The following is a 12,566-nucleotide window of genomic DNA, read 5'->3' on the forward strand; positions in this document are numbered from 1 at the left end:
GGCTCCTGGAAGACCGAGAAAGATGAAAGCGTCTTCTAGTTACAGCACGCGTACCTGGTGCGCTATGCTGATTGGTATGGTATGGTATGGGTGACACACCTACAGCGTGTCAACCAAGCCCTTACTTCTACTGGTGACCTTTTAAAGCGTTGGTAGGAAAAGTTGTTCAAGAAATTTTGACATAGTTGGAAGACAGAGTGGCATATCTACAGGGTGTCAACCCACTTCTAGCTTCTATTTAAGACCTTTTTGATCACTGTAATGGGGAAAAAAAGGGAACAAATTGCAAATTAGGCCTGCCGCGCAAAAGGAGGATGAACAAAAATTCGTCAAAAGTCAATTTGTCACATAAAATTTCCTGGGCTAACGATTGCGCATGATTTAAAACACGGCAAAAAGTTAAGAGGCTAGTTTGTCAACTTTCCGATCGGTTGTATTTATTCTGTAAATACTCATTTTATAATGAAAACTTTTCAAAATAAATACATTTAAAAAATTATCACACGCAAACATCGTCGATTTTTGAAGTGATGATAATTTAGCATATATGTGTCCGATTTAGCTATCACAAATTTTCCGATCTTTTCTGTTTTTTCAACCATAACATTTGAAAAGGCTCTTAATACACTTGGTTTTAACCACAATAATAGTTAGGGATGATTAAAAAAATGACTAACGATTCTTTTTTTTTTTTGAATGAGTCGTTTTTGATTGAATATAAAAAAAAGGCTGCAGATTTTTAACAATAAATTTCATTATATAACTTAAGTACAGTCATCCCTTGTATTCAGAACAGTTTACAGATCGCCCAACGTTTAAAAAATCATTGAAAATCGATAATTGAACATAATTGAACATCCAAATAATGTTAAATAATGAATCGACCGGCTGCAAATTTAAACATTTTATTACACATTTTTGGAGAAAAATATTAACCCTTAAAATCCACAAATTCTTTAATTTTTATTTTTACAGTTGGGAACAATATTAGTTCTCTCATGGATTGCATTTTGTTTACAACATAACGACTTTAAGTGCTGAAACCAATGAAACTTTTTTATATATTTTTAGGCCGATGCAAACATTTTAAAAAGTTTTTGTCCCTCGGCTCTGAACGAGGTCAACAAAAAAAATTGAAGTAATAAGTCTTAAAATTTGAATGAAAAAAGTGTTTTAAATGCATTTTACACAAGTTGAGTTGCTTTGCAATCATTAATTTAAAATAAACGTTTCTTAATCCACCATTAGGTGGTAGGTGAATTCCTCACATTTACAAAGTAATAATGAAAATAAGCTATGAAAAAGATATATACCTGTTACAGACTTTTCCGGAAAACATGCAGACTGTCATTTGAAGCAATGTGGCAACCGAACGTTTCGCATCTGGCGCGACTCTCGCACGTAAACAAAAAGACCCGGCCTTTTGAAGTTATACAGAAAATCACCTTTTTTTGTAGATACAAAAATCTTTTTCTTAGCTTAACTTTATAAATACTTTACTAAACAGAATAAGTTTTAATAGGGTCTTATGGGACCCCAAAACGAATCAAATAAGGCCGACCCCAAAATCGGTTCAGCCAGTTCTGAGAAAATCGTGTCGAAAAAAATCATGTCTACACACATCCCCACAGACATTTACTCAGAATTTGATTCTGAGTCGATATGTATACGTGAAGGTATATTTAGAAGGTATATTTAAGAAGTTCCTTGCCTTGCCTTGCCTCAGTGGGGTGAGGAAGGCAAAAAATAAGGTTTGACAAAAACAAAAAAATAAGCGAAAAAAAACTTTTTGCGGCCTATTACATCGAAAAATTCAAAAGTATGAGTACAAAGAGACGAGTTGTTCCTTTTAATTCCGCTTTATATAGCGGAATTAAAAGGAACAACTCGTCTTTTTGTATTCATAGTAATGCATTCTGCTAAAACGCTCAACCAAACCACAAATTCAAAAGATTTTTGAATATTCCCAAATATGCTAAAATGATTTTAAACGCAAGGAATGCATTTTTAATAGGTTTCACAAGGTCTTTGTAAAGTTGGTTTTTGTATTTTATAAAAAATACCATAAAAGTGTTCGATTTTATTTCATGATTGGATTTTTTCTGGAATATTAAAGCTATTTATTTATTCATCTTTTTGGTGCTACCAAAAATCCATCCGCTTCATATTCACTATGGACGCGTCCTCTACCTGTAAACCCCGCGCAATAATGACGATGTGCCAGTCAATGACAGCCGCACTTCATCCCCTGACGGCTGGCTGCCAATCTCACCGATGCAACAACTGGCTGTACCGACAGTTGGCTGACGGGTGGAAGCTCAAGTACAGGTCCCCAAAGGGGAAATCAAATCAAAGGTCCCGACCAGGCTGAGTGATGCAAACTGATGATGGCAAACAAACATCCCTCCCAACCCCAGTAGGTCCCCAGTCAAACCGTTTTAACTCTTTTCATTTGATGTTACGCTTTCCTCTCTAGGGGGACGCGCGACTGACGATGGCTTAAAAGGATACTAATGCATTCCGACAAACTAGTTACAGTGTGCGGCGGTGGTTAGCCAGACTAACTAGCGATGCCATTCGATGTGATGCGTTCAGGGGGCACGTGAAAGTTTTGATGCGATTGAACTGTGTGTCACGGTAAGCGTATTATGACATTGATGAGAAAGTTTACATTGGTCTGACTAGCAGACTAATAGGATTAAAGGGTTGTAATGTTTTGTTGTTAACAGAATTATTTGCATTAAAAAGCATTGAAGTAAATCACGGTCATATGAAAAAACAATCAACATTCTACGGAATTGTTTGACAAGAACCATCGCAAATTCGCTTCGCTTCGCTTCGCTAGGAGACGGTGATTTTAGCGGATTGCAGACTGGATTTTCGCCATGTGATGTGATGATTGTCTAAGCCCAAGTTGCCTAGGAATCGATAATTGGGAATAGAACCAATTCCACCTGAACCAGATTCTCACCACCATGGCAGCCGTCCATTGCCGGCCGCTCCCATCTCCACCGCGCACCAGGGACAAGGAAAGGGAATTGGAAGACGGGAAGTGTTGATGCTCCACTTTTTTAAGAGTATTAAGGGAAAATCTCCACGGTATCCTCAAGTAAGTTTCGCTTGGAGTTGGACGCCCGCATAGTTAACAACCATACAGTCACCGTTTGTTGAATGATTTTTCCTAAATGATCTTGATAATACACCAAATAGGGTGCAACCGTACATTTTCCATTCCCCAAACAATCCTACAATTTATTAAATAGGTCGTTAGGTTATGTTACAATACATTTTTACAAGGGATTTTTTTCGTGGATTATAGTCGTACCCTACCCCAAACTATTCAATTCACATTTTATGTGAACCGTACCACAAATTAATAAAATATGATTTTAAATGGTGAACTGCTTTACCGACACTTACCGACACCATTTGAAAAGGGAGGAGCCAAAAAATAAACTTTACAAATGTTCTGGGAACTGTGGATTTAACGGGAATGGTAAGTATATGATTATTAATGGTTAGCGTTTTTTTTTGTAATGTCCGGGATTTGTTACCGCTTGATGATGATGTCTCCTGTTGATTCTTCCGTGGTGCTGCCGCCTTATCTAATTGAGCTATCTCAGTTACATTACGTTTGGCGGTTTAAAATGCATTTTATTATGAAATGTGGCCTCAAAATTTATCGTAAATATATCGTAACATGTATGGTAGAACCATACAAATAAATTATAGACCAATCACATGGCGAACAGTTATCGTTCTGATAATGGTCATCAATTGTTTAAATTATTTGGACTTATAAAAATTATCACGAAAATAAATTAGCTTTACATACAAACTATACGGCAAACAGGTATATCGTTCCATGAATTGTTGAACAATGGTTTGAATTGTTGGGACTTAGGAAAATTTTCACTGAATTCAGGTATATCGTTCCATGAATTGTTAAAGTATTTTTGAATTATTCGGACATAAGATTTTTTTTTTGCTGTAGTTCATTTGGCTCAATCATACAATACCTGTTTCAAATGATCCTAAGCGTTTGGCGAACAGTCATATCGTTCCATGATTATTGGGACTTAAGATTTTTTCGCTGAACTTCAAGTTGGAAATACTACGTCGGCTATGGTACCCTTATGTTTTAACAATAGCTGTTCCAAAAAATCCTTACCATATGGCGAAAAGTTATATTTCTCCATGAATTGTTGAACAATTGTTTGAATCATTGGGACTTAAGAAAATTTTCACTAAAATTCATTTTTGGCTCAATCATACAAAAACTGTTTGAAATAATACCAAACATATGAGGAATAATTATATCGTACCGTCAATTGTTGTGCAATTGTTTCAATTATTAGGACTTAGGAAATTTAGAAAATTTTCCGCTAAGGTTTCTTTGACTAAATCATACCGAGTATCATAACTTTTATCATACCGGCTACAGTACTATTATGTTCTAACAATAGCTGTTTCGAACCATCCTTATCGTATGACGAATAGATACCGTTCATTAAATTGTAGGAAAAAAAATCAACCATTCGAATATGTCAAGATAAGTGTAACTATTCGGGAAATAGTACCATTTTAATTTTGTTATATGGTCGTGACATTATATCAACAATATCACAAATGGTAACCATACCAGAAATAATTTTCTTATGATTTCGACAGATTCACCTTTGGTATTTGATTATGCGGTTTTTGGGAAGGTGAATGGTCTGAGGAGCCACCCTAGGCGAGTGGTAATGACCGTTGGCATTGTTGTTCGAATTCTTCGTGTGTTCTCATTTCTAATGGGAATGCTTTCAATTCTTCTCATCTCTTATTGGATGAATTCTAGCAGTCGCCCAGGCTATTTATAGCGAGGTAATGTAGGTTCATTTCAAATGCGCCTGCATGCATGCAATGCAATGCATTCTTGTATGTTCTGATATTCAACTTGCATTCAACTTTATTCTCGTCCGTTTCTTGGATTCAACTATATCAGTCTAAGTCCTACTAAAGCTACTAATGCTCCACGGTAAAGTGGAAAGCATTTTGCTTGCCAATCCTAAGGACAGGGGATCGAACCCCGCCGTGAGCTGAAGTTTTTCATTAATTCCAAATTCAATGAGTCCAGAACTTTCTCGTTGGGAGCAGATGGGTATCGAACCCAGAACCATTCGCTTATAAAGCGAACATCGTAACCATTCAGCCACGACCGCTCCATTATTTGACAAGAACCATCGCAAATTATAATTAAACAGCAATTCCCCTCCAAAAACAGCATTATTCGCAAAAATGTTTTCCGATCGGGCTAAAAATTGGCCAAAATAATTAGAGGTACGGTTTATTTGGCTGTGTAAGCGCCAATGTATTCAATTTGTTTGGCCATTAGGGTGACCTGCGCCGTGTTAGGGTGGTCATAAAATTGCAATTTTCGTTAATTTTCGCAAAAAATAAATTTAAAAAAAAAATCATAACTCTGCTAGGCTTTTGAGGAAAATTGTTCAAAATTTCAAAAATCTAGCCTAGCACTTGAAAAGGTCGTATGAAAAATTACGGAAATTTTAGTACGGGACCATTAGGGTGCCCAGAAAAAATGACCCCCTGCTCCACAAGCGGAAAACGAGTTTTTGGATTGTTTTAAGCATCTGTGTAAATTTTGAGCCAAATTGGATGTGACTAACCCATTGATACCCGAGCCCAAAGATGACGCAAAAAATGTTTTTCATACAAAAATGACTTTTTTAAATCTCTAATAACTTTTCAGGAGCGAGTTTTACAGCTTTGGTTCGTTCTACAAAGTTGTAGAACATTAAATTTTCAATAAGAATCTCACTTTTGGGAATATTTGGACAGAAGTAGCGCACCGTGCAGACCAAACCGTAAGAAACTTGGGATTTCCATACATTTTTTCAATTTTTCCATACAAACTTCACCTCCGAGTATCAATGGGTAAATGATGACCGATTTTGCTCGTATTTGGCCCAGAGTCCTAAAATAGGTCAAGGAACAATATTCAGCTTGTGGAGCAAGCTTTTGAAAAAAATCCCATATTCTGGGCACCCTACACCCAAAGGAAAAATATATCTCAAAATCTGCAACAGTGGATTTGCTGCAGAAAATGTCATATTTTATAACATTTTTTGCAGCAAGCCCCTAGATCATTTTTGCCCGCGTGTAAACATTTCAGCGATCTGCAGTTCTCACCAACACATATAACGCTGGCCCGTCCCCGAGCAACACTCCAAAGAGAAGCATATGTTGGTGCTCTTTCACTCACATTTCATCAAGCGTCCATGGCGCGGTGGTAGCGTGTCGGATCAATAATCAAGAAGTTGGTGGTTCAATCCTCGTTCTGTTAAGGGTTTTTTTTTGTGAAATAATTCAAAAAGCCGTCGGTAATGTCGATAATTGTCGGTAACGGGCAAAAATGTCATACCCCTATATCGCAAAAAATGCATGAGGACAGTTTTCATGCAGATTCTGATATACTTTCATGCCGCCATGCATCACAATCATGCGACCGCCGTTTGGGTGTAGGGACCATCCATAAACCACGTGGACACTTTTTTGAAATCTCATAAGATTAACCCACGGGCGGTCGCGTAGGTGTACTTTGTACACAGTTTGTAACGACACTTGTAAGAAAGGCGAAAACACGCGACTTCCCAAAGGTTAAGAAAGTTTGAAATTTTCTCTAAGAAGATGCCTAAAAAATTACAATTCTCCATAGTAAATTGATTAATGTTCGATACTAACTTCAAACTGGAGCAACTAAACCTTAACCAAATGAGCTCAAATTTACAGGCTAGCTTCTGGGGTCATAATACTTTAAAATTACGGTTGATGCAAATTAAATTGAACATTTTTGTCTTTTTTCATATATCCGTGAACCACGCTAGTGTCCACGTGGTTTATAGAAAAAGAATAGGTCATCGGTGATATTTTAAGGTTTTCGCAGTTTTAGTGAAAACCCCAGCTTTCATTTCCACGAAATCCTTTAAATACAACTTACAATTTTTTATAAATTATGTAAAATTTTACGAGCAATCCAATAACAATATTTTCAAACTCTTTGGTCCCGAGACCAAAAAACCAAATCACTATCACTATTTTTGTAATTCATTATTTGTATGAAACTTTATTCATCGAATTCTTATGTCCAATTCAACCATTTTGCATCAAAAGCTTCTTCATGCATGTTCTATTCAGAAAAAAGTAGCACTCTAAAAAAATACCTACACCCAACTGGCAGTCGCATGATTGTGATGCATGGCGGCATGAAAGTATATCAGAATCTGCATGAAATCTGTCCTCATGCATTTTTTGCGATATAGGGGTATGACATTTTTGCCCGTTACTGACAATTATCGACATTACCGACGGCAGATTGTTTGTATTGCAGAAGAAAAATCTTAACAGAACGAGGATTGAACCATCAACATCTGGGTTGCTGATCCGACACGCTACCACCGCGCCATGAACACTTGATAAATGGTGAGGGACAGAGCGCGAACATAATGTTCTCTCTAGAGTGTTGCTCGGGGACGCGCCAGCATTCTATGTGTTGGTGAGAACTGCAGATCGCTGACGTGTTTACACGCGGGCAAAAATGATTCATGGGCTTGCTGCAAAAAATGTAATAAAATATAAGATTTTCTGCAGCAAATCCACTGTTGCAGATTTTGAGATATATTTTTCGTTTGGGTGTATTTTTAAATAGTAGTTTATGCAACACGTTGCAAAAAGAAGATTTTTTCGGCACGAGTCGTACATTTATCCAACGAGGTTTAAAGAGTTGGATGAATACTACGAGTGCTGAAAAAATCAAGTTTTGCAACGAATTTTATGTCAAACATTCATGTGTTAAGTAAATTCACCGTTCAAAACAAAACAATATTGAAAAATGTTACTTTTCGATACAAGTGTTGAAAAGTTCAACTTTTCAGCACCCATTTCAGTGCTGAAAAGTAGGACTTTTCAGCACTGGTATTAAAAGGTATTGATTTTCAAATCTGTTATTTTTGGTAGTTAAAAGTAGGCCGTTTCGTTTCTCCAGAAGGACAGGAAAAGTTGACAGTTTCACAGCGGGATTGCAAAAAAAAAAACTAAACTACTAAAACTGAACTTCAAAAACATAAACATCGATTACTTTCACTTATTGTTCTGTTTTTGTTGACAAAAAGTGGTAAATTTTGAGCTATAGGGTGTGACGAACGTTTTTTATTGTCAAATTATGATTTTTTGAAAAAATAGAACTTTTTAGGGAAGTATCGAAAATACAAACAGAATTTTTTTTTGAAAGGCCATTTTAAGAAGTAAAACTGAATTCATAATCGAAAAGAACTTTTGCAAAAATAAGTTCAAATGCACGGTTTAGAGTTATAGCATTTTTTCAAATTTATTTAAAAATTTCAGCAGAACAAATTCAATATAAAATATGAACACTTTTGATAAGTGTTTAGTGTTCAGTTTAGAATGCAAAATAAATCAATATTTTTGCATGCAAAACTAGATTAAAAGAATTCAAAGCAAAATTCCACCTTCCTACCAATTTTACTTAAAATTTGTAAGTTTAGTTAATGAAGTAAATAGGTCAATATTGTTTATTGAATTATGGCGACTTTAACCGAAATGTAGTCATGAGTTAAATTACCTTCGTAAAATTAAAATCGCCGAAATCTTGAACTTTTCTAAATTAAAGAACTTTCAATAAATTTTTAGCATAAAAATACATGTTACAAATGAACCCTAGGCCATCCCTAGGAGAGGGTCCAGGAAAAGTAACATAAAATACATTGAGGTCCGACCTCATACTTTAATAAATCACACAAAAATGCAGTTTTTGGCCAAATCTCTTCATCTTAGTACACTGTAACTGAAAATCGCACTTTGCTGAGTTCGTTTTCGCACTTTTTCATTCGATTTTATCAGTTCGACTGCGATTACACAAAAGAGTGTAATCGCAGTTGAACTGAAAAAATCGTATGAAAAAGTGCGAAAACGAACTCAGCAAAGTGCGATTTGTCATGACGATCTTGTTTTATCCGAAAAAGTAAGTGTTGGTCCTGGCCTAACTTAAAGGTTAGGTCGTTAGGTCAGTCCAGGTTTAAAAGCTAGGTTTAAAAAAAGTTTTGAATTTCCTCATCGTTTCTAGCCTTCGGAAACCTAATTTCAAGTAGGAAACTTGCATAAATACTAGCAAGACCATGAAATTGATTCATCATATCATCTATTTCTATAACAATACCGTTAAATTAGAAAAATATTGCTGGAAACGATTTAACACATTTTAACAAGAAACATCGGATCTCTTGGACCTTCCGCAACCTGAGCAAAGACAGGGTTCGCCATTACTCAGCACTCACCCCCAAAAAACTGTGACCTACAAAACTGCCAGCAAAGTTGACAAACAAGCCCTTTTCCGCAGTGGGTTTGCCTCATAACCAACCACTTTGTCGTCCTTCTTTCACAAGTGTGTTTATCTTTCAAAATCCCGAAAATTTTCCCGAGAACTCCTCGCTTGTCCACGACTCAAGCTGTTCCAAAAATAGCACCGAAAACATCAACAACAACCATCATATTGCGCCATCAAATCCAGATTTGTCAACAGTCTGAAATTTCCGAGGCAACATTCCCCTCAGGACTAATCTTGGCATACGACAAGAAAAAAAAGTCAGGATAAGAAAAAATAAACTCCACTTACACTTCAACCCGCGACTTGGTGCGCCGTTACTCCTTTTTTTTATCTCCTCCGGGGTTTATATCCTCACCCGAAACTGTCTACTTGAACTTTATCAGCCGAAAATTGACTTCCTTTCTTAACTTTTCTTCCTTTGCCGGAAGCTCAAACGCACCGTTTGCAAGAAACGACTATCTTCCTTATCTTCGCGAATTTTCCGAATTTCCACAATACAAAAAACACCGCACCACACTCACACGCGAACTCACGCACGATATCGACTTGGTCGACTTTGGAGGAATTTTCCGAGATAAAGCAAACCCGACTCGCACACACAGAGAGAAAGCGAGGAAAATTGGAAATACTTTTCCGTCTTCCGACACACTCTCACTTCTTTAAGGATTCGATTTTTGGTTGGTTTTTTCTTCCTTTTGATCGACTTTAAGTCGACTGGTTTTGTTGTTTTCACTTGAACGCTCAATCAAGCCTTCCTTTTATATCTTCTTTTCGCGAATTGTTACGCTAGCGATGCATAAGCACTTGTTTCGTCTAGGTGGTCAAAATGAGCACTTTAGCACACTTTTAAGGTCGAATTTTGCACCGGAACTCCTCGTGGACACTCGGGGGACGGAACACTGGCACCGGAAATCCTGCCGGACACACAAAACTACCGACAGAGGTCACTACACAGAGAGAGAGTGGAGGTTTCTAGTAGGAGCAAAAGCGACAGCGACGGGACACACTACAAAGCCGGAAGTCGGTCCCGCGAGAGGAAGATGGCCAGGATGCCAGGAAAATTCCAAGGACAGACACAGAATACACAGGAGACACAGTGTGGACAGTAGGAAAATTTCGGCCTCCGCGACCGTGACCGACGACGACTGCAGGTCTTCACGTCTGATCCGGTCTGCTGGAACTCTCCCACTTGTCTCGGAATTCTCCGACGACCGGGCGCTTGTATGTGTGCGAACACACGCACCACGCACACACCCGACCACCCTTATTCGCACCGTAGTTATTCCGAAGTGTCCTCTCGTGTGGTGATGTTATTCCGGACAACTCACCGCCGTCGCAGCCAGCAGCAGTTTGATACTATTTTGGTGATACACAGCAGAGAGAAGAAAAGAACGCGCGCGCGTGAACCATCCTCGGCGAAGGACACTCTACGACTGACTCGACGAAGTAGGCGACCGAACGCACGAGGACCCCCCGACAGGATCTTTGTTGTTTTCAAACAAAACGCGCGACGCGTGCTCTCTCTCCCGCTCTCTTTGATGCGTGCGGAAAAACAAAGAGAGAGCGCGGCGCCGCCGCTCTCATGAAAACAAGACAGGAAAGGGCTGAGGAGAGGACTTTTTCCGGGGAAAATGAGGTGGGTGTGAGAGGGAAAACGGTGGAAACAGAGAGAACGCACGCGTTGTTTGGGTGGTTTGACAGTTCGGGTGAGAGTTGTCATCATGCTATAAAAATTTGGTAGCGATGAGAGGGAGAAGGTCCTGTCAGGATGCGTTGGTAGCGGCAGTTGTACCCACTGAAATCGGGCGGAGTGAATATATTTGGTAAAATTTTAAATGTTTTTAGGCATTAACTAGGTTGTAATTTTGCTCACACAAAACTGTTGGAAACAGTTGAAATAATTTTATTTTAGCAATATTTCGATTAAGACATTTGTTGAAACATTGCTGTAAAACTAAGCTCCAACGAGTTAGGCATGACGGCTAACATCTCATGTTGAAATTTTCACCGTTAATCGTGTTTACATAAAGAGACGTAAAAGTGCCGTTTTGAAATTCGATTACCACTTAACCACATTTTTCACAAGTTTTCAATATTTCAAGCACTATTTCATAACCATTTGTACAGAACCATAAAATCTGAAGTTCTTTAAACATTTAGGTAACGCTCTACCTACTCACACGAAATCGGGAAAAGTTGAGCCGATCCCTCTTCGATTTGCGTGAAACTTTGTCTTAAGGGGTAACTTTTGTCCCTAATCACGAATCCGTGGTCCATTTTGTTATATCTCGTGACGGAGGGGCGGTACGACCCCTTCCATTTTTGAATATGAGAAAAATACATGTTTTTAAATAATGCAGCTTGAAATGGTGATGAGATGGAAATTTGGTGTCAAGGAAGACTTTTATGTGAAATTGGACCAAGGATGCCAGATACACAGATTTGTCTGTGTTTCACAGACATTTAAGCTTGTGTCAGACATTTTTTGAGATGCACAGGCTTTTAAAAAACTTCATTGAATTAATATTTTGTAAAAATTTCAACCGAAACAATTTTACTCAACACACACACGATCTATCATAAGCAACAATCTCCTACCAGAATCTCCGTGCTTGCCGGGCACGCTCTCTAACCCTGAACGCACCTCGGTAACATCATGGCATATAAGAGGGAGCACCAAGATTCATGCAGCTCAAAAACCCTCACACATCACGCGATCACGTCACACACGTCTCCCTATCCACCCACACACCTACCACAACGCAACAGCCTATATCCCCCACCATCTAGCCTAACATTACACCCGAGACGCACTGAGACCTCACCCCAACACCCCCAACACACAACACACACTGAATACTTAGAACTCTCAAGCTGCGTACTCACAACACACAGCGAACCTATAGCGCGCGAGCTGAAAAGCTCGATCCGAACACACCGCGTCCGCAAGGATCACGCTTCGCGAATTCCGGCTCGCCGCACAAAAACGACACTCACACTCACAGCGCGAATGCGCGACAGAACGTGAGCGCGTGGGGGTGTTACTGAAGAAACGACCACACTGGTGACGGCTGAACATAGGCTAACTCTCGAGAAATTAGCAAGCGTGAGAGCGCTAAGTGCTATCTACTCGGACTAACACCTACAGCCAAACACTCCCTCA

The 12,566-nt window shown here is 38.6% G+C and overlaps 1 protein-coding gene across 1 annotated transcript in view; it reads right to left on the reverse strand.

Annotated features, from left to right (window-relative positions):
• LOC120420861 (uncharacterized) overlaps positions 1 to 10,836 on the reverse strand; it is a 180,150-nt gene extending 169,314 nt beyond the window's left edge. Inside the window, exon 1 of the mRNA XM_052706986.1 lies at positions 9,692 to 10,836. The gene's annotated coding sequence lies outside the window, so the exon portion shown is untranslated. The remainder of the gene's footprint in view (positions 1 to 9,691) is intronic.
• Positions 10,837 to 12,566: the final 1,730 nt, after the last annotated feature.

Source organism: Culex pipiens, chromosome 2 (assembly GCF_016801865.2).
Source record: "Culex pipiens pallens isolate TS chromosome 2, TS_CPP_V2, whole genome shotgun sequence".
Lineage (NCBI taxonomy): Eukaryota > Metazoa > Arthropoda > Insecta > Diptera > Culicidae > Culex > Culex pipiens.